Raw genomic sequence first — 8,485 nt, forward strand, 5'->3', positions numbered from 1 at the left:
AACTCTTTTAATAATTTAGTTGGTATGGGGTCTAATAAGCAAGTTGTAGGTTTAGATGTTGCAATAAGTTTAATTAAATCTTCCTGTTTTATAGGTGAAAAACACTGTAGCCTTTCTTTTGGGGCGATGGTTGGTACTAATTTATAGGACAGACTTGGAGGTTGAGTTTTTACTATTTTGTCTCGTATGTTTTCGATTTTCTCTGTAAAAAAATTCATGAAATCATTGCTACCAAGGTGTGGCGGAATACCCAGGTCAGGTGAAGTCTGTTTATGTGTTAGTTTAGCAACTGTACTAAATAAAAACCTTGGATTGTTTTTGTTAGTTTCATGAGGTTACGGAGGTGCTCGGCCTTTGCTGCTTTTAGTGCCTTTTTATAACAGTTTGCACTCTCTTTCCACGCAATTTTAAAGACCTCTAATTGGGTTTGTTTCCATTTGCGCTCCAGTTTACGTGTTTCTCTTTTAAGGGCGCGAGTGGTGCTATTGTACCATGGTGCTGCGTTTTTCTCATTAATCTTTTTTGACTTCATAGGTGCGACAGCTTCTAATGTATTAGAGAAAATAGTGCCCAATTTGCTGGTCATGTCATCGAGCGATTCTATATTTATTGGTATGGTTATTAAAGGAGTCAGATCTGGCAAGCTCTTTGTGAAACTATCTTTAGTAGTCGAGGTAATTGTTCTACCCTGTCGATAACGAGTTAAACGGCTGATTTCTGCAGTGCGCAGTGTACATGTTATAAGATAGTGATCAGTGACATCGTCGCTTTGAGGTATAATATCTATATTGGTTAGATCGGCTCCGTGAGATATAATCAAGTCTAGTGTATGATTAAATCGATGAGTGGGTCCATTGATGTGTTGTGTTACTCCAAAAGAGTGTAATAGCTCTGTAAACGCCACTGCTAATGCATCGTTAGCACTATCTACGTGGATATTAAAGTCTCCGACAATTAGTACTTTATCAACGTTAACCAATAGGTCCGATAGGAAGTCCGCAAACTCTTTCAGAAAATCAGTGTAGGGACCAGGGGGTCTATACACTGTAGCCAACGTACAAGAAAGCAATGGTTTTTTACTGTCAATTGGAACAATTATGTTCAACGCAAGCACTTCAAATGATTTAAATTTATGCTCCGTTCTCTGAGTTACAGTAAGAAAGTCTCTAAAAATTGTTGCGACACCGCCACCTCGACCAACCGGACCTTGTTTCCATTAGTGATTCTCCTTATATACTTTCTTCGGTAAAATATGTTCCGATTAATTATGTGCATAACCATGGGAATCTCTCAACATGCCGATCATTAATGAAATTAGTGTAATTAATATAGTTTTTGCTAAATGTAGATAAAGAAGACCTTGTGGTTTATAATCAAGCAATAAATCGAAGAGGTAAGTGCCAAAAAGTGAGCACCCCCTGGGAATTGCGCCCCTGGGCGGACGTTATTTCTAAATGGCCTGTGTGTGACATTGAATGGCTGCAGTCACAAGTCATTCCGAAAGTCGAAGGACTGCCGTTGCAGAGCCGCCCGATCCTCTCAGGTTGTAGCTTGCACACACCAAATCCATCAGGGTGGACCGAGCGCGTTAAGGTGCTGCGTTCAGTCGCAGTCTTCTCCTGGACGCGTAGTGGTTGTGGAAAAATATCAGTCTTGTAGTTCAAAAAATCTCTCAGACAAAGAAGGTCCGGGTGTCAAGAGTTAACTTTATTTGCTCGAGCCAAACAAAGTGAGATGTTCCAAGTCATCTAAAAACCAAGTGTTTTCCAGTCTACAGTTATAGTAAAACTTCTGAAAGGTGGTCTCTTCTAAAACCAATCAGGTACTTTCCTGTTATCTCTTATTTTTATTAACCAATTGTTAATTGCCTGCCACCAATAAGTCCCAGGCAACAAGGTACGTATCTAATGGTGGTACGCTGGCTATTACATCATTTTTAAAATAATTTGCATACAATGGTTACCACACGAGACCACCAAACAAGCCAGGTCTCCATACGAGACCACCAAACACACCTTGGCGTATGTGGTAATCATGGTTACTTTTAAACAGTGGAAAATCCCCAGGTTTCAGAGAGAGCACAACATGCTTCAAACTTTAGGCCTCTAAAAACATCACTGGATTTTACCTTGTTACATTGTGCTCAAATGTGCTTTAAACATGCTTAAAGTGACATCAAGTGCATTTATATGAACAATCATTGGTTACAGGTACAGATTGTATCATTAAATCATCATTCATCTTCAAATAATCAAATCATTATCATAAACCTACTTATATGTAATCATTCTTATTAAATTGATTTCAGATCAACCCATCTATATACTAATGTTCCTATGAATACTTCTTAATACTTTTTAGGTATTTTATCAAGTGCATTTATAACTGTGGTAAATAACAGTGCTCAATACATGTAAAATATATCTAGATGTGCTCAGAAATTACACAATAGTATGTTCGAACCCCACTTCTGACATTGCTTTGAACACACTAAAGCCTCCTCGTGCTTTGCATGGAAACTTTCGTTCGCTGAGTTTCTGGCAGAGGTGTCAAACCCAATTCCTGGAGAACCAGTGTCCAGCAGAGTCTAGCACCAATCACAGCTGCCTTGAAGTTGCTAGTAATCAGCTGAAGGGCATGGTTATCAGGAGAAGTTGTGGTCCGTCAGGCGGCAGCATGCATTCTGCCTGCCCAGTCAGGGAGGCAGGAAAGGCCAGTGGCGCAATGGATAACGCGTCTGACTACGGATCAGAAGATTCCAGGTTCGACTCCTGGTTGGCTCGTTGCACTTGCGCTCCTTTTCGTGCCATGGGACATCCGCTGACCTGGGACAAAAATAGCTCAGTCGGCAACAGGTTCCCCTGCCTTCGATAGCTCAGTTCGTAGAGCGGAGGACTGTAGGCATCCCACTGGTCATACTTAGGTCGCTGGTTCGAATCCGGCTCGAAAGAAGAATCTTTTTAACCCCTTCTATATGACCACTGTTTATAAGAACTGGTGAAAATGCGCCATAGGGAGTCCGAATCCACATTCCCTGACCGGGAATCGAACCCTAGCCGCGGCGGTAAAATCCTAGCCACTAGACCACCAGGGAGTACATGTGTGTGCCGGTCCTCCGCAGGAGCCTGGCGTGCCTGGCTCGATGTGTAGCCTTTATCAAGGCAGCCTGTCGTAAGGTACATGAAGGCATGGAAGGCAAATGGGGCCTCAGCGGGATCTGAAACCAGTTCAAAAGTATCCCACCAGGCTGCCCCGTGTGAGGTTCGAACTCACGACCTTCAGATTATGAGACTGACGCGCTGCCTAACTGCGCCAACGAGGCATGCCACGGCACGGAGCACTGGACACCAATAGTAAAAAGTGAAGAGACTAGGCTTTTTATTGATGTGACGAGGACGCTATCCATTTGGTTACTGCCGAACGTTTGTGTTGAATGGGAACTGCTCATATAAACAGNCAGTTCTACTCAGTGGTCATCGAATCTGTTCTGTGCACTTCAATTACTGTTTGGTATGGCTCGGCCACCAAATCAGACCTACGAAGACTACAACGGACAGTTCGTAGTGCTGAGAAAATTATTGGTGCTCCTCTGCCCACACTTCAGGACCTGTACGATTCCAGAGTGAAAAACAGGGCAAGAAAAATCATCATTGACTCCACACACCCAGCACACAAACTCTTTGATCTGCTGCCCTCTGGCCGGCGCTTTAGAGCACCAAACACCAGGACTTCCAGACACAGAAGCAGCTTCTTCCCCCAGGCAATCTCCCTCCTAAACAGATAACTGCTCCTTAAGAGCAATATTCCACTTCCACTACTCCTATAGTGTGCACTATAGTGCCTTATTATATCTACATCTTATGTATACATGTATATAACACTACCTCTACTTACTAAATTATCCATTTGCACAAGTGTACATACAATCTGTTAATATGTTTATTCTACTATATACTACCCTGTACAATGTCTCTTATATGTTATTATCCCCCATTTTCTGTAAAATAGTCTTTATTTTATATATGCACAATTTAGAATCTTTTAGACTGTAAATCGTATTATATTGTATTGTCATTGTGTTGAATGTCTGTACTAGAAGCTTCCAACACCAAAGAAAATTCCTTGTGTGTGCAAGCACACTTGGCAATAAAGCTCTTCTGATTCTGATTCTTCTGATTCTGATTCTGAAATGTGTAAGGACATTTCCAGTGGTCAGGGCCTGAAGAGATGAAGGGGAGAGGTGTGATAAGAAGAGGGGGTTCAGTTCCTGGGCATCAACAACCCCTGATGGGAGGGCAGGATATCATTCCTCGGGATCTAGATAGCTCAGTTGGTAGAGCGGAGGACTGTAGGTGTCCCACTGGTCATCCTTAGGTCGCTGGTTCGAATCCGGCTCGAAGGACGCATCTTTTTAACCCCTTTTAAATGACCATTGTTTATAAGGACTGGTGAAAATGCGGCATAGGGCGTCCAAAAACGCATTCCCTGACCAGGAATCGATCCCGAGCCGCGGCTGTGAAAGCGCCGAATCGTAGCCACTAGACCACCAGGGAGTACATGCGTATGACCGGTCCTCCGCAGGAGCCGGGGGTGCCTGGCTCGATGTGTAGCATTAATCAAGGCAGCCTGTCGGAAGGTACATGAACAATTACGGCAAACAAATGGGCCTCAGCTGGATCTGAAACCAGTTCAAAAGAATCCCACCAGGCTGCCCCGTGTGAGGCTCGAACTCACGACCTTCAGATTATGAGACTGACGCGCTGCCTAACTGCGCCAACGAGGCATGCCATGGCATGGAGCACTGGACACCAATAGTCAAAAGTGAAGAGACTAGGCTTTTTATTGATGTGACGAGGACGCTATCCATTTGGTTACTGCCAAACGTTTGTGTTGGATTGGAACTGCTGATATAAACAGGCTGCGTGGAGTTCTAAGAACGGACATTCCTGCTCGTGACCATGATGTGATACAATAATAGAAAAGAGAGGAAATCGCTGAACGTTAAAACTCTTTGGCAGCGTCCATTGGACGCAGGGGTCAGTCCATTTTAATTTCAGTTACAAATAATCCTAACTTTTCAATATGCAATGTTTTATGAAAGTAAAGGTAACAACAACAAAAACACAACTTTTCATTAAATCTGTTTTATGACTTTCATATGAGGTGTGAAAACACACTATGCGTATCTGCCACGCCGCAGCTAAGTGCTAGCCCGTCTTGCATCAGGAGCAGGACTTGGTGTAAATGGCTGTACACTGTAAAAAAATTCCCTGTTAAATTACAGTAAACAACTGGCAGCTATATTTGCCAGCACATAGCTGTAATTTTACAGCATACCTACTGTAATCTGCAACAACAGTTGATTACTGTAAAAGACATTATAATTTGCACAATATAATACTGTTATTTTAATGTTCGTGCGCGTAGATCATTAATATGTTCCAGAGTGGACCGAAGTCATTTTTTTCATGAGTCCAAGTCAACGAAGGCCGTCCAGTAGGTTGCCAGTCCGCTGTTATGGCATGAATAATATCATTGGGCACAAAAATCATCACATTCATTGTGATCAGATGTTTGATTTAAGTAGGCTCGGTCCCTGGATTAGTAAGTTAATTATTCATGTTGGTGTATATGTCACGTGGCAGCGTGAAAGGAAAGAAGAACAAGGCAGCAGCAGATGATTTGGTTAACCAGAAAAAGACTTTATTCAAAAAACACAACACAAAACACCCTCGATGGGGGAAAAACAAAACTAAGAATTATAACTAAAACAAGAGACTTCCCACAAGGGGGCAAAATGAAAACAAGACAAATAAACCAAACTCAAAGACACGACCAAACGTCTAAAATCATAAAAGGCACAAAACTCACAAACACGAACAGGAACACGGGTAAGCACAGGAACAGGAACACTAACAAAATCCAGGACACCGCAATACACGCACATACATAATACACAGTACAATCCAAGAGCACAAGACAAAGAAACAAGAGGGTATTTAAAGGGAAGACAAACGAGGGATAACGACACAGGGCAGGTGTGGGTAATCAAACACTTAGGGAAGGATAACGAGGAAACGAGATGGCGGGAACAGAGACGAGACACTGGAAAAACACATGAGAGGTATAAACATCTCATGGTCTTCCCACATAAAACCCAAGGACTCTGCCCCGATCCCACCACACGACTAGAATTTCATAAACAAGACGGTGGGACAGCATGATATGTGTTTCTAGACAGAGTGTACTACTAAGAAATGCTAAAAAACAAGTTACATGACATTTAAACATATGAAATTTAACATAAAAAAGTAATAATACTGATTAATTGATGACTAGTTTGAGTGCTCTGAATTGTAAATGCACATGAACTTTCACAAAATAAACCTGAACATATTACTGACACACTTAGACATCAACACTCATCACACAAACCTCAACAATGGTGACCATTATCAAAGTAATACAGATCAACTGCAATGCATGCTGGGAGTCATGAATGAGTTTGTACTATGATGTTACCCAGCATGCATTGCAGCATGAATTTTTCTTTTGTTGATTGTTACCATTGTTGAGATTCATACACTGATTCTTGATGTGTTTGTGTGTCTGAGTAGTTAAGCTGTTTAAACAGTTTGTGATTTTATTTGTTCATTTCTAAATAAATTCACTGTGTTTTATAAGCTCATAGTATCTCTCCAGTAGCAGAGTACTGACATTGACAGTGAACAAAAGAAGACAAACTTTAAAATGAGTTCATCATTAAACAGAAGTGAGTCTCTGTCTAAGCTTGCTTTGACCCAATGATTGTATTTTAATACAGCTACAACAGCCGAAGAAAACTAATTCATTGAAACATTTCATTAACATTGAAATAAAAGAGTCAAAAGCCCAACTAAAGCAAACACTGATCACAATAATGGTGATTTTTGTGGGTACAAATGTGATATTGATTCAGTTCCATTAACATTCAGGACTTGCAACCTGACTTGGACTTGGAACAATGACTTGGTCCCACCTCTGGTAATAAACAATTAATGGAAATCACAGCAGGAACATTAAAATAACAGTATTATATTGTGCAAATTATAATGTCTTTTACAGTAATAAACTGTTGTTGCAGATTACAGTAGGTATGCTGTAAAATTACAGCTATGTGCTGGCAAATATAGCTGCCAGTTGCTTACTGTAATTTAACAGGGATTTTTTTACAGTGTACAAGCCATTTACACCAAGTCCTGCTCCTGATGCAAGACGGGCTAGCACTTAGCTGCAGCGTGGCAGATACGCATAGTGTGCTTTCACACCTCATATGAACGTCATGAAACAGATTTAATGAAAAGTTGTGTTTTTGTTGTTGTTACCTTTATTTTCATAAAACATTGCATATTGAAAAGTTAGGATTATTTGTAACTGAAATTAAAATGGTCAGACCCCTGCGTCCAACGGATGCTGCCAAAGAGTTTTAACGTTCAGCGATTTCCTCTCTTTTCTAATATTGTATCACATCATGGTCACGAGCAGGAATGTCCGTTCTTAGAACAGCTCTACCTAATTTTGGGCCCTTCGAGTAAATCGCAGATGTGAGAAAACATTGTGTCAATGCACACCACGCTTTTATGTGCACGTTTGACTCGAAAGTCAAAGAAAAGGACTTTAGGCTGTTTAAGCGTGTTGTCACACAGCCGCTGGGCTCAAATGAGGCAGTCAGCTCCGAGACGGGGTCCCCGGGGGCGCCGGGTGGCGTCCAGGTCTTCGGGCAGGCTTCGGGGGCATCGGGCAGGCCTCCCTCAAGTTTAGGCTGCAATGGGGATGCGTAGGCGTTCTGTGGATGGAGGCGTGGCCAGTGGGAAGCTCCACCCAAAATAGGTTACAATGGGAACGCGTAGGCTTCTCGTGTACATCGGGGTCCGGAGCCGGGGGATGCAAGGCTGCAAGGGGGATGTTTAGGCGCTCTTCGGAAGGCCCGGTCGCCACCTGATCGACGCGCGTGGCTTAGCTTGGGAACGCCCAAGAGAGCGTTAGCTTGGGAACGCCCAAGAGAGCGCCTAACCCTTCCTTCCGTGACTCAAAAATTAGGCACTTTGGGCATTTTCATGGGTCCCCCGGGGCGTTTCCGCAGCCCTATGACGTTTCCGTTCGATCGCGGGCGCTCTCCCCTTCGTTTCGGCAACGCCGGGCGACCTGAGAAAATTTTTTAGGGCGTCATCGTGCAGTGTCCATAACTAGCCGTCCGGCGCGTGTCAATTAAGTTACACGTTAAGTTTGATGGCCTTAGGCATGCTAGAGACAACCCAAAAGCAGACACAAACTCCCCGTCGGCGAATCGAAACCGGTCGTGCGCGTCACAGGCGGAGACACTGTCCGCTATACTAACGAAGACTCATTTAGAATGTTGTGGAGACTTTCCTAATCCTACTCTGGTCCACAATGGCATTCTCTTCAGATAATCACACTTTAACCTGTTGTTGAAAAGAAATTCAAT

At 42.7% G+C, this 8,485-nt stretch overlaps 4 non-coding genes across 4 annotated transcripts; 2 read left to right on the plus strand and 2 right to left on the minus strand.

Moving 5' to 3' along the window:
- The first annotated feature begins 2,710 nt into the window (after positions 1-2,710).
- trnar-acg (transfer RNA arginine (anticodon ACG)) lies at positions 2,711-2,783 on the plus strand. The gene has a single exon. It is a non-coding gene; the product is annotated as a tRNA-Arg (tRNA).
- A 465-nt stretch (positions 2,784-3,248) lies between these two features.
- Positions 3,249-3,322, minus strand: trnam-cau (transfer RNA methionine (anticodon CAU)). Its single transcript has one exon. It is a non-coding gene; the product is annotated as a tRNA-Met (tRNA).
- A 997-nt stretch (positions 3,323-4,319) lies between these two features.
- trnay-gua (transfer RNA tyrosine (anticodon GUA)) lies at positions 4,320-4,402 on the plus strand. The gene is given in 2 exon segments: positions 4,320-4,352; positions 4,367-4,402. It is a non-coding gene; the product is annotated as a tRNA-Tyr (tRNA).
- A 307-nt stretch (positions 4,403-4,709) lies between these two features.
- trnam-cau (transfer RNA methionine (anticodon CAU)) lies at positions 4,710-4,783 on the minus strand. Its single transcript has one exon. It is a non-coding gene; the product is annotated as a tRNA-Met (tRNA).
- Positions 4,784-8,485: the final 3,702 nt, after the last annotated feature.

Source organism: Triplophysa rosa, unplaced genomic scaffold (genome assembly GCF_024868665.1).
Source record: "Triplophysa rosa unplaced genomic scaffold, Trosa_1v2 scaffold11_ERROPOS9267472+, whole genome shotgun sequence".
Taxonomy (NCBI): domain Eukaryota; kingdom Metazoa; phylum Chordata; class Actinopteri; order Cypriniformes; family Nemacheilidae; genus Triplophysa; species Triplophysa rosa.